We start from the raw sequence: 14,412 nt of genomic DNA on the forward strand, positions 1-14,412 counted from the left end.
ACACTGCATACTATAAGGGAGCATTTCCACTGTGAGAGCCAGGATTACTCCGAATCCAAGAAAAGGTTCCGAGACTTCCTTTTATTGCCTCAACACAGGCCACTTGCTATCCCACCTGTTTTAGACTTTGTAGATGATGTATTTTCAGTCCAGTCTATCTCCAGACGGTTTACCTCCAGCTCCTGTTAAGCCAGACAGATGCTACAGGGTTCCTGATTAGCATAAATTTCTGTATAAAACCCTGCTGCTGACCCAGAAACCATCTCTCAGGGTCCCAAAGGGGTCAAGGCTTCTACTGCAAAAAAAACCTATCCCCTCTGATAGGGATTCTAGAGCCCTAGACAGATTGGGTAAAAAGATTTATACTTCTGAAACCTTGGCTGTAAGAGCCTTAAATTGCCAATTTCATATGCTTAAATATCAGCAATATCTTGTGTCGCTGCTTAAACGGAAAATGTCAACAAATTCAGAATCTGCAGACAACAAGGAAATGCAGGATTTATTGCATGCAGTTGAACAAGTTGGAAAGCATACTTTGCAATGTGGTTTTGATTCTTTAGAGGCCCCCTGCAGGGCCGCTGTTACAGGTTCTGTCATTAGAAGGCAAGCTTGGTTAAAAGAGCAGAATTTGCCTGATCATGTTAAAGCGAAACTATTAGATGCTCCATTACAGCATGAAACTTTGTTTGGTGTTAAAGCAGAAGAGGTGTTGAAGAAAATGGAGGACAAAGCTAAATCTATGCAAACAGTCAAGGATTTCTTGCAGGTACAGCCTCACAGATTTAGCAGGAACTGGCCTACAAAGAATCTGTCCTTTCCAGTGTGCAGTAGGCCACAAAGAGGGAGATACAGACGCCCCAGAGGCAGATCACAGCCCCAAGGCTCATACAGGCCTAAACAATGGGGTGCTTCTACCTCCCAGAGCTGAGAGGAAAAATCACAGCCATACAGGAAACTGTCTCAATGACTTTCCCTTTCCAGCTCCAAGCACTTATCTTTTGGCAGCCCCATTGGGAGGAAAATTAGCACTTTTTCACAAAATTGGCACATGATCACCCAGGACAAATGGGTTCTAAATATAGTATCACAAGGCTACAGGTTCCACTTTCACACTCTGCCAAGGCCAAACGGTATGCCAGACCTGCCACGCAATCGATGGGCAGGGGCACAAAAGCAAGTTTCATCCCTCATGGACATGAGGGCCATTCAACCAGTACCAGAGCAAGAGCAGGGGCAAGGATTCTATTCAAGACCTTTGTTCCAGAAAGGACAAAGCCTGGAGACCAATACTGGACCTATCTGTTCTAAACACATCTTGATATTCAAAATGTTGACTCTGCAGCAGCTTCTGCTCATGTTGGGCAAGAAGGCTTGGCTTGTGACTTTAGATCTAAAAGAGGCATACCTGCATGTCCCAATCAGACAAACATGCAGAAGATACCTCACATTCAAAGCTGGTTTAATGCACTATCAATTCTCTGCACTGCCCTTTGGCTTATCTACTGTGCCCATGGTCTTCACAAAGGGCCTGGCACCAGTAATTGCATTCTGCAGACAAAGAGGAATACAAATATATCCTTATTTGGACGACTGCCTCATTCAAGCAGAGAACAATAACATTTTACTACAGCATCTGGCGTTTGTAAAGAGATTACTGTCATGCTTAGGGTACACGGTCAACGAACAGAAATCAAAACTAGTACCCTCTCAAGAGATAATATTCCTGGGTGCAAGCTTAAATACAACTGCCCAGATGGCTTATCTCACGCCAGACAAGCTAAGACAACTGACTACTATTTCAAACTTTTGGCAACAAAGGCCCAGTTATCTGCAAGAAAAATTCTGCAGGCTTTGGGCTTTATGGCATCCTGCATTCTACTTTTCTATATGCAAGACTGCATATGAGGAAACTTCAATGGTACCTAAAAAGTGGACTCAACATTGCCACATCCTGGAAACAATAGGTACTCTCATCCCCTGCCTGCAACAGGAGTTTCGATGGTGGTCGAAGGCCTGTCACCAAAACAAGGGACAGCCATTCACTCTACCCTTAGCCACACAGACATTAACAACTAATGCATCGGATTATGCCTGGGGAGCCCACGTGGCAGGAAGATGTATTCAAGGCACATGGTCCACAAACCAAATGCATCTACATATCAATCAAAAAGAGATGCTAGCTCTTCAAAATGCCCTGACAGCCTTCAAGGACCGACTTCATCCGGGACAACTACTGATAAAAACAGACAACACCACGGTCATGTGGTACATAAACAAGCAGGGAGGCACTCATTTCTACCCCTTTTGCAGACTGGCCATGACTTTGTGGGACACAGCATTGACTTACCAAGTACATCTGCAGGCACAATTTCTGCCAGGAAAGCTAAATACTCTGGCAGACGAACTAAGCAGAAACCTCATGGATCCCCACGAGTGGAAATTGGATCCACAAGTCTTCAGCATGGTAACAAGGAAATGGGGATGCCCGGATATAGATCTATTTGCCTCCCCTCACAACTGCCAACTAAAGAGATTCTGCGCAAGGACTTATCACAGACAAGCATGGAAAGTGGATGCCCTATCATTCAGCTGGAAAAACTTAACAGTATATGCCTTTCCTCCTCTGCCTCTCCTCCCCAAGGTTACTCCTAAAGGTCAGACAGGAGAAGCCAAAAATGATACTGATTGCTCCAGACTGGCCACGCCAGTACTGGTATCCAATCCTAAGGAACTCATCTCAATGCCCATCCTGGACCTTACCTCAAGTACCTCATCTACTGTCCCAGCAGAACAATCAGATCCTGCACAGCCAACTCAAGACCTTTAAATCTGGCAGCATGGCGCATAATGTAGTCCTACAAAATGCACCTCTCACTAAAGCGGTGATGGTTGTCATTTTGGAGGGCAAGAGGCCTAGTACTAGAAAATCCTGTGCTGGAAAATTGAAGAGATTCTGTGCTTGGAACCAGGCACAAGGAATTGACACAGCTGTACCAAGCATTCCTCAGATTTTGCAATACTTGACGGAGATGCTGGACAAAGGCCTATCTTTTTCATCTATAAAAATTCATGCATCTGCCATTTCGGCTCATTACAATACAGAGCCACCAATCTTTTCTCATCCTTTAAGGCAGTACCTCAGAGGGGCCAAAAATTTAAGGCCTTCAAGGAGATCACCAATACCTGCATGGGACCTCAATTATGTCTTGGAAAAACTCACTCTGCCTCTTTTCGAGCCAGCCGCTGCAGCTGATATAATGTTTTTATCTTGGAAAACAGCTCTGCTCCTAGCAATAACTTCTGCAAGACGAGTCTCAGAGCTACAGGCACTCGTGGCTGTGGAACCTTTTATCATTTTTTTATCCAGACAGGGTTTCTCTGAGGACAAACTTGACATTTATGCAGTGTGTCCCTTAACCAAACTATTGATCTGCCTACCTTTTATCCAAATCCACAGAGTAAGGGGGAGAGAATTCTGCATTCTTTGGACATACACAGACAGCTACGCTTCTACTTGAACAGAACCAAAGCTGTCAGACAGAGCAATTACTAGTGGCATATGCTGCAGGATCACAAGGAAAGGCTATCTCAAAGTAGACTATTTCAAAGTGGATAGGCCACTGCATTCATTTCTGCTATTCACAACATGGCAAGCCAGTACCCAAGGGCATTAGGCCACATTCAACCAGAGCAGCAGCCACTTCAGCAGCCTTCCTCAGAGGAGTACCTACCAAAGACATTTTAGAAGCTGCTACTTGGAGTTCAGTGCACACTTTCACAAAGCACTATCACTTACCACTCCTCTCTAAATCCAGGGCAGCCTTTGCCACTGCAGTTCTGCAGGGCCTAATAGCCGCCCCTAATGCTATTTAGCTCCAGCCTCCCGACCTTAGCTTTGGGATTCAACCCAATTGTAATGACTGCAACAGTGAATACACTTTAACATCTACATTTATGGTAAGTGTACACAACTGTACTTTGCTGTCAATGGGAAGCTGTCAGTAGCTTTGAGTTTTTCTCCATAGAAAATCTTTGTTTGTACATAATACTGCCCCCCAGAGCACTAAAACCTAATACCACATCCTGTGTTTCCATTGTCAGTAGATGGTTAACATTTAACAGAAGCAAACAGCATGGCAAACCGGTCATGTTCTGTAGAGTGTTGTGTCCTATGTTTACATTCCTCGCATATAAAACACATGCTGACTACTTAAGGCACCTTTAGATGTTTTTCGTGTTTCACTGTTGCAGTCATTACATTTGGGTAATCTGCTGGCAGGTTGCACTCAAGTCGGCCTGATTAACAGTCTTGGGTCCTGCGTCGGTTGCTGTCCCTTCTTCCATGACGTCAGGTCGTCAGGGGTATAAAACATGCAGCTGACGCCATTACATCAGTCTTTCTTGCCGTGCGGTCCCCAAAGCAGTTCACAAGTGCCGGTCGTCCGACTCCTGTATTTTTCATTTTCGAGTTTCAGAACCCAAGTCTTCAATTAAAAGCTAAGTACCCTGTTGGGTAAACTTTTTCTTGCTCATTACCAATGTCCGTAAAAGTTGATAGTTGTATTACTTGTGGGAAGCAAATACCTCATAAGGATTTTCATTTGTACTGTTCCTTGCCTAGGCCCTGACCCCAACGTGCCTTGCTGTCATTTTTTTGCTAAATTTAATCAATGCACTATTAAACGTCGGTATATTTTTGCTTCTAAATATTTTGGCTCAAGATTTAACTATCCAGAAATGTCATCGGTTAGCAATCAGACTTCCGGAATACCTAAAAAAAAGCGAAGAAAAAGAGAGAGACCGTCTAGGTCCAAAACCGATGAAGCTTCTCCTAAGCCAGTCGCCGGTCAGTGAGGTGCTTTCGCTGCCCTGGATATCTGCTACTTTTGAGTCGCAGGCCTCTACCGAGACCCATTTGGAGTCCGGTATGCCATGAGATTCTCGGAGTACTGAACCCGTGGAGGTCTCTCCCTTGGATGAGTCTGGAGCCACTGAGCAGGCACCGGCCTCCGAGGGTGTTTTCAGGCCTCAACATTTTTATATTAAACCGACGCCAACCTCAAAAACAGCTTCTATTTCTAAAAAAACGACGCATGAGCCACGTGCTCAGGCCCCTATGCCTAAAAAACAGTCAAAATGGCTGAAGATTTAATTACCTTGATCAGGGGTCCCCAACCCCCCCCCCAGCTAAGAGGCCTAGGCAAGGCACTGATTATGAATCTTCAAATTCAGTTTCCATTTCTTCTGATCAGGAATTTTCTATTCCAGCCTATGGGGATTCTGATGCAGAGGAATCCATCCCATTTGCATCTCCTCCTGAGGATTACTCTCTTGGAGAGACTTTGCATACTTTAAGGGAACATTTTCACCGGTAGTCAGGACTTTTCTGAATCTAAAAAGAGGCTTGCAGATTTCATTCTTTTTCAGCGTAGGCCTTTGGCAATACCTCCTGTATTAGACATTGTTGATGTGTTTTCGGAGTTGAGCATGGCTCCTGATTACCTGCTTCCGGCTCCTAGTAAGCCAGACAGATATTACAGGGTTCCTGACTCCCACAAATTTCTATTCAAAAATCCTGCTGCTGATCCTGAGACTATTTCTCAGGGTCCCAAGGGTGTAAAGGCCTCTATAGCCAAAAATCCTACCCCGTCTGACAGAGATTCCAGGGTGCTGGATAGATGGGGAATGAAGGTTTATACGTCTGCAACCTTGGCAATTAGGGCCTTAAACTGCCAGTTTCATATGCTTAAATATCAACAGCATGTTATGGGCTTACTGAAGCAGAAAATTATGTTGATTTCTTAGTGTTTGGAAAATAAAGAATTACAGAAGTTATTGCATGCAGCAGAACAGGTTGGAAAGCATACTTTGCAATGTGGTTTTGATTCCTTGGTGGCCTTTTGTAGGGCCACCGTTGCTGGATCTGTGATTAGAAGGCATGCCTGGCTCAAGGAGCAAAATCTGCCTGATCATGTTAAAGCTAAATTGTTGGATGTCCCTTTGCAGCATGATACTCTGTTTGGTAATAAGGCAGAAGAGGGTTTAAAGAAAATGGAAGACAACATTTCTTGCAAGTGCAGCCACCCAGTTTCAGTAGACCCTGGCCCACTAAAAATTGGTCCTTTCCTGTGTCCCACAGAGCCACTCAAGGCAAAACCAGGCACTCAAAAGGCTCCAGATACCAATCACAGGGTTCTTACAGGTCAAAGCAATGGGGTTCCTCCACATCCAAAACTGGATGAAACAAATCACAACCCTACAGTAAGCAGTCTTAATGACTTTCCTTTACCGTCACCAAGCACTTACTTTTTGGCAGCCCTCTTGGGGGGAAAACTAGCACTTCATGCTCAAAATTGGCAGTTAAATTACCCAGGACAAGTGGGTATTAAACATAGTATCCCAGGGGTACAGATTTCATTTTCATACTTTGCCAATTACAAACGGATGGCCGGATCTGCCACAAAACCAGTGGGCAGAGGCCCAGAAACAAGTCATGCCCTCATGGATATGGGGGCTATTCAACTGGTACCAGAAAAGGAAAAAGGACAAGGTTTTTATTCAGTACTTTTCCTGGTACCCAGAAAAGACCATTCATGGCGTCCAATACTGGACTTATAGATTTTTGAACACGTTCCTGGACATTCCAAAATTCAAAATGTTGACTTTACAGCAGCTACTGCCTATGCTAGGCAGGAATGCTTGGTTAATAACTGTAGACTTAAGAGGCATACTTGCATATCCCAGTAAGGGAATCATGCGGAAGATACCTCCGCTTCAAAGCAGGTTTTTTGCATTACCAATTCTCTGCCCTGCTTTTTGGCTTATCTACTGCACCCAGGGTCTTTACAAAGTGCCTGGCACCAGTAATTGCATTCTGCAGACAAAGAAGCATACAAATTTATCCTTATCTGGACGACTGTCTCATTCAAGCAAGAGGACAAGAACACTCTTCTTCAACATCTGGCATTTGTAAAAAGGCTTCTAGCATGCCTAGGGTGCACCATAAACGAAAAGAAATCACAACTGGTACCCTCTCAAATAATTACATTCCTGGGTGCAAGCTTGAATACAACTGCCCAGATGGCTTACCTTACGCCAGACAAAGGCAACTGACAACATACTTCAAACAAATGGCAACAAAAACCCAGTTACCTGCAAGACACATTCTGCAGGCTTTAGGGTTCATGCCATCTTGCATTCTACTAATTCCATATGAGAGACTGCATATGAGGAAACGTCAATGGTACCTAAAAAGTTTATGGAGTCAACATTGTCACAGTCTGGAAACCATGATTCCTCTCATTCCCTGCCTACAACAGGAGTTTCTTTGGTGGGCAGAGACATGTCACCAAAACAAAGGACAGTCATTCACTCTACCCCCTGCCACCCAAACCCTAACTACAGATGAATCAGACTATACCTGGGGTGTTCACCTGGCGGGGAGATGCATTCAGGGCAAATGCAGCCTAAACCAAATTCATCTGCATATCAACCAGAAAGAGACGCTAGCTGTTCAGAATGCCCTGACAGCCTTCAAAGATTACTTCATCTAGGACAACTACTGATAAAGATGGACAACACCACAGTTATGTGATACATAAACAAGCGGGGGGGGGGGTACATATTCCTACCCCCTTTGCAGACTAGCCATGGCCTTGTGGAACATAGCCTTGACTTACCAAATACATCTTCAAGCTCAATTCCTGCCAGGAAAACAAAATACTCTGGCAGACAAACTAAGCAGAAATCTTATGGACCCGCATGAATGGAAACTGGATCCACAAATCTTCAGCATGTTAAGACTGAAATGGGGGAGCCCAGACATTAGATCTATTTGCCTCTCCCCAATATTATCAGTTGGACAAATTCTGCTCAAGAACTCCTTGCAAAAAAGCATGGAAAGTGGATGCCCTATCCTTCAGCTGGAAAAAACTATCAGTCTTTGCCTTTCCCCCTCTGCCTCTCCAAGGTCTTACTAAGTCAGATAGTAAAAACCCAAAATGATCCTAGTTGCTCTGGACTGGCCCTGCCTGCACTGGTACCCACTTCTAAGGAATATGTCTCAACTTCCTCCATGGTACTTGCCTTAAATATCTCATCTACTGTCTCAGCAGAACAAGCAAATTCTGCACACTCAGCTCCAAACTCTGAATCTTGCAGCATGGCGGATCAACTAATTATTCAAACACCTCTCAGTAAATCTGTGATGAATGTCATTTTGGAAGCCAGAAGGCCTAGTACTAGATAAATGGAAGAGATTCTGTTCTTGGAACCAAGCACAGGGAACAGACGCAGCAAAGCCCAATATTCCTCAGATTTTACAATATCTGACTGATGCTTGACAAGGGCTTATCTTTTTCTTCAATAAAAATCCATGCCTCTGCCATCTCGGCTCATTACAACACAGATCCTCCCCTTTTTTCTAATCCTCTGCTTAAACAGTATCTTTGAGGGGCCAAAATTTTAAGACCTCCCAGAAGATCACCAACTCCTGGATGGGACCTCAATTTTGTGCTGGAAAAACTCACCCTGTCTCCTTTTGAACCAGCAGCTACTGTGGATATAAAATTTTCAATCTTGGAAAACAGCTTTTCTCTTGGCAGTCACTTCAGCAAGAAGGGTTTCAGAGCTACAGGCTCTCATGGCAGTGGAGCCTTTTATTACATTTTACCCGGACAGGGTGTCCCTCAGGACCAGTCCTTTTATGCCTAAGGTGGTATCCAGTGTGGCTCTTAACCTGACCATTCTCCTGCCAACATTTTTATCCAAATTCTCAGAACAACGGTGAGTGGATTCTGCATTCATTGGACGTTCACAGGCAACTAAGATTCTACTTAAACAGGACCAAATCTCTAAGAAAGTCTGAGCAACTACTGGTAGCATTTGCTGCAGGGTCAGAGGTGAAGGCTATACCAAAGACTATTTCTAAGTGGATAAGCCACTGCATTCATTTCTGCTACTTGCACCATGGTAAACCTGTGCCCAAGGGGATCAGATCACATTCCACCAGGGTTGCCTCTACTTTAGTAGCTTTTCTCAGAGGGGTTCCAACCAAAGACGTTCTAGAAGCTGCTACTTGGAGCTCTGTTCATATCTTCACAAAGCATTATCATTTGCCTCTCTTCTCCAAATCCAGGGCACGCTTTGCCACTGCAGTTCTGCAGGGCCTTGTAGCTGCTCCTAATGCTGTTTAGTTCCATCCTCCCATCCATAGCTTTGGGATTCTACCCAAATGTAATGACTGCAACAGTGAAACACAAAGAACAAAGTACAGTTGTGTACACTTACCATAAATGTAGATGTTAGTGTATTCACTGTTGCAGTTCAGGTTACCCACCCGCCATCCCCCTTTCTATACCTTTTCTTTTCTTCACTGTACACTACACTAAAGCCTTTGTGGTGTATTTGCTTTTAGATGAAGGTAAAGTTTATGTGTGTATATATATATATATATATATTTTTTTGCTCCCCATTTGGGGGGCACCGGACATCTGGGGCAAGAAAAACTGAATAAAATGGCGTTGTCTGCATGTTTTATACCCCTGACGACATGGAAGAGGAGACAGCAACTGATGTATGACCCAAGACTTTGTTATTCAGGCTGACTGAGGGCAACCTGCCAGCAGATTGCCACAGTGAATACACTCTAACATCTACATTTATGGTAAGTGTACACAACTGTACTTTCTCTGGCATATTATTGATCAATTAGGCTTGGAGTTCCTGTAAGCAGGCTTTGGCCACGTGCCATATTTTCCAATGACCTGATCTATTAGGACTATATGCCTGTGTTGCCTTATAATTCTCCCTACCCCTTCTATAAAAGGGAAATATTTTGTGACAGAATAAACATAATCTTGGCTAATTTACCTAAAGTGAATCTTTTGGAATAACTTCCTCTCCAGATGTGTTCCCTGCATTAAACCATCTTATTTTTAAAGGACCATTATGGGCGAACGATGAAAAAACATACGTTTATCTTGCCATGATTTACTGCACCTCCCAACGCTACCTGCAGCAAAATAAGTACTCCTTCCTAATTTAATTTGTTTTTTTACTCTTGTCTGGTCTCATGGGGGCAGACATCGTGATTCCTTTGGAAAGCTAAATCTGTCCCATAATGCACAGATTGTGAGAACAAATACCCCTACCATTTGTTGTCCAACTAGACTTCCATTCACTTAGAATGGAATAACTGAAAAAAATTGCCAAGTTTGAGAGTCTGCATCTCATGTGTCACTGGCTTGTCTGCACAGAGTTTTACAAATGTTTCTACTGATGTACTATACATTTTCTGAAGGAAGCTTGAAAAAGTGTCAACAAATTACGGAGATAAAAAAGACTTTTCACAAGGAGCAGTTTTGCAAGTTTCAATTCCTGGCCAAGTTGCTCCTCCCATCTCCCCTTTTTTTGTGGGCTAGAGTCTCACATTTTCAGCTTGGCTAGATTCAAGTATTTAGTCAACTTTGAATGAAAATAGATATCGAACAAATCACATCCTGGTGTGCCACTAAAAGTATTCCCTTGTATGTCTCTCCACTTTTGAATAACATTTCCCAGGAATTATTTCTTTAAAAAAAAAAAATGCAGCAGTCCAGAATTTAGACTTAACTACCCATTTCTTAAAATATGCTCAGTAAAATATTCAATTTGTAATGCATTCTGGCTGTTGACATGCTTATTTTTGCATAGTTATTCTCTTATCACATAACCTGACGTTATGGTGTTTAATGCTAAGTTTTACAATAATTCCCAGTTTCATAATGAGGACCTCTCAAACCTCTGACCCAGTACTTTCTGTTACTATTGCTTTTTGTAGTTTCTTAGTTGTGTACTTGCATGTCTCACATCCTGTCAGCAACCGACTCCTTGAGAAAACTTCCAAATCAGGTACTTGTATTGAGAGTACCAGCAGCTGTAGTAGTGATACCATACTCCAAACAATGCACTCGAACATGGTTTTCCCTGAGTTTGGCAGTACTGTTGTGTGTGTGGTGTAAAAGAACTATAAAGCAAATCCGCACCGACACCTGCTTGCTGCCCTGCTGGGGGGACACTTTTATGTAAGTGCAGTGGACTGGCTCCAATAGGAAAGGATAGGACGAGTCCTGAACTGACATCAGTCAGTCGTTTTCACTGGGCAAAGCCATTACAGTAGTGTTTTGCAGAGAGGTGGAAAAGGCCTTAAAATTGACTAGTATGTTGTCTGGGTATGGGAAGCTGTGTTTGTGGGGAGTGGAGGTGTGCCTTTAAGTGTGGTGTGAATGTTATGCATTATAAAATGGAGAGATTAAAGAGTAAAATTGTGCTCTGTGTAGTACCTAGCAATTTCATCATTGCTTGATTGACACACATACATTTTCCTCTGCTATTTATTCTCACAATCTGTTCATTATGTGACAGAATTAGTTTTCCAAACGAATCATGATGTCTGCCCCCATGAGGGCAGACGAGAGTAAAAAAATTTTTAGGTGTGAATATTTATTTTTCTGCAGGCAGCTTTGGGAGGTGCAGTAAATCATGGCAAGATAAAAAAAAATGTTTTTACCAGTAGTGGTCCTTTCAAGACTCTTGAAATCTGCTCTGAATGTCTTCTAGCCACAGGTCTCTTCATAATGTCAGAAGCTATGCACTGAAGATCAGTTTCTTCAGTGTAGATTCTTTGTGCCCTTGGAACGATCAGAGGCCAAGGACTAGGCTAGGTGTTTTTGGCGGGCAGTCTCTGATTTTCACTGTGAAGATTCAAAAAGGGCGAGTGCTGTGTGTGTACCCTCTCACAATCTGCATTATTTTTTTTTTTGTTCATGGTTGCCTTCCGTCTGTGTCCACTCTGTCTCTTAACACCTTTCTTAACTTACTACTTTGTATCATGGGCCCTCTGAGGAGGAGCAAAGTAGGCCTGTTGTGTTGAGCAGTAGGAGTGGGAAGAAGACCGAGCAGAGATGAGTACTTTACTGGGATGGCACTGTCCACATAGACACATATGAGATTTATTTTTTGACAATTGCAACTGTGCAAAGCTGTTGATTACTGTGCATGACTACAGGCAATGGCAGGTCCAGTACCCCATGGCCAGGTTCTGCGGCTCTCTTCTCCAGTCACAGCAGTGTCCCCATTACTGTAGGATTGCCAGATCACAGGCAATAATCCAACTTTCCATCCTAGAAAGGGCCGACTGACAGTTGTCACTCTCCCCTGCCCAACTTCTTTAACTCTTGAAACATTCATTAGACTCTGGTCAGTTTGGAAGCAGTCAGGGCTCCTATGCCACAGAGCTGGCAATCAGCTGTATTATATTCTCAGCAGGATGCACAAGGTCAAGAAGGTTATCACTTTATCTCCTTCGCCCCAGGTAGGAAAAAAGGGCTTCCTTAGTGAGGCAAAATGCTGACACTTGGCATCCTTTGTCACTGGAAGTCAAGTTGAGCCATGGTCAGTTCTGTTACAATACGTTTCTGTAAAAGGATATTGTTGGTTTTGGTGTTTGCTTCAGGGAAGTGTGTTTTGCCGACATTTGTCTACAGTCACTGTACCAGGGACTCTACTCAGGACCTCTATTTCAGGAGTAGCTCATTTGACAGGGCCTTGCTTCAGGGCATTTTATTGGCACGGTCAGTTGGCTGCCCTAATTGCTGTTTGCATATGATTGTATTTGTGTAATGTTTTGGTTGGAAAAATGATCTGAATTGGTCTTCACAGCTTTTAAAAAATGATTGCACTGAAAAAAAAAGTGTGAAAAATTCTGTTAAGACTATTTCTGTTTTGTAGCTCTCCCTTTGTCAGGGTCTTTCTTCTCTCATTGAGATTTTTTTTGTGGGACAGGTACTGCTTGGGATGCTACCTGTCGGTGTTAATCCCCTACAGAGTGCAACTAAAATGGCTAGCATCTTTGCTCTCAATTTTCTGTTGTACTGTTGTTGTCATCCTGTTTTTTCTTTATAACGAAGTCACAATTGACTAGTACATTTGTCTTTGTCATAGTGCATTTTTCATTTTTTTCCTGGTAGAACCTGGATTGAGCAGGGATCAAGAACTTGAGAACTTCTGGGATGCTTCCCTTAATTCCATTGTACAGATGTCGAGTGGTTCAAGTATTTGTGCCATTGAAAGTGGTGGCGATTACGGGGTTTTTTTTTTTTTTTTTTTTTTTTTTAAGAAATGTAACACAAGATATCATTAAGTGAATATACCCAGGTGTTATCTGATTATATTTTTCTCATAAGACGCTTGTTTGTGTGCATGTTACTTCACTTTGTCTCATCCTGTATGTATCATGTGTAAGAAGGTCTTTGCTGTGGTTCAGCTTCTGTCTTTTGTGTGTCGTTTACTAATTCTGCATTTGTACTTGCCAGTATCCGTTTCTTGCATATGATAATCTGTATGTTGCAACCTATCAGCAAGGATCCTTTGCGTCTGCTTAGAGTAGGTCCATCTTCAGTAATGTAGGTCTAAAGTTGAAGTCAGTAGGACTGTTTAGCCTTTCCCAGGCTGCTAGGGCCTTTCCCTGCATCCCATAATGCACAAATACCACTCTTCAAATTCAGATCTTTATTGTCACTGAGCCTGACTTAACACCATGAGTGGTCCCAGACTGATTTTCCATTTATTAAAAACAAGGGGCAGTGACTTTTATCACTTGCATCTGTTTTTGTTGTTTTCCATTTTGATTTATATTTTTGAGTTCACTTAATTCCTTTCAGAATTGTTTTTTTTTTCCCTTCCCCAAGGGCCTAAACCCTCTTAAGTGTACTCATTCCTTCTAGTCTTTGTGTGTGTTAAATTACAGGTGTAATTGCCTTTTTTCATTGGCTGTTGATATTATCATTAATCAGAAATGTTTTCATTGAATGTGTCTATTTTCAGCCATTCAGCTTTATACTGTTTTCTGAAGCAGCTGGTAGTTGTACCTTTGGTCCAACGATGGAGGAATTGGCACCCAATTTTTATTTATTTATTTATTTATTTATTTTTTTTTTTTAACTTCCTCTTTTTATAGGATCTTGGCAGCTACTCTTGTTTAGAAATGAATTGTAGATTTTGCACGTGTGCTATCAATAGAAATTCCTCACAGGAGTAGGTCTGTATACATTGAATCATTTCCATGGTGGAGAGCTGTACTACTACCAGGTGTTCAATTTGTGCTTAATTTTATTATTGTGATTCATCACAGAAAATCAATAGCTTCAATAGCTTCCCAAGGTTTTTTTTTTTTTTTTTTTTTTTTTTTTTTTTGGCAGCTTTTTGAGTTGGAAGCTTCCGTGGAGCCTAATATTTTACTTGATATGTTGACGCCATCCTAACCTTTGTTTTTAGTCATGTAAGTAATTAACTCTAGAAAATGTTAAAGCCTAAGGATGTTGTTCGTGTTTCACTGTTGCAGTCATCCCCTGTGGGTTATTCCTACTGTGATGG

The 14,412-nt window shown here is 42.5% G+C and overlaps 1 protein-coding gene across 1 annotated transcript in view; it reads left to right on the forward strand.

Annotated features, from left to right (window-relative positions):
• Positions 1 to 14,412, forward strand: part of UHRF2 (ubiquitin like with PHD and ring finger domains 2) — a gene marked incomplete in the record, with an annotated part of 1,200,358 nt that overhangs the window by 132,103 nt on the left and 1,053,843 nt on the right.

Source organism: Protopterus annectens, chromosome 2.part0 (genome assembly GCF_019279795.1).
Source record: "Protopterus annectens isolate FY-2018-M chromosome 2.part0, PAN1.0, whole genome shotgun sequence".
Taxonomy (NCBI): domain Eukaryota; kingdom Metazoa; phylum Chordata; order Ceratodontiformes; family Protopteridae; genus Protopterus; species Protopterus annectens.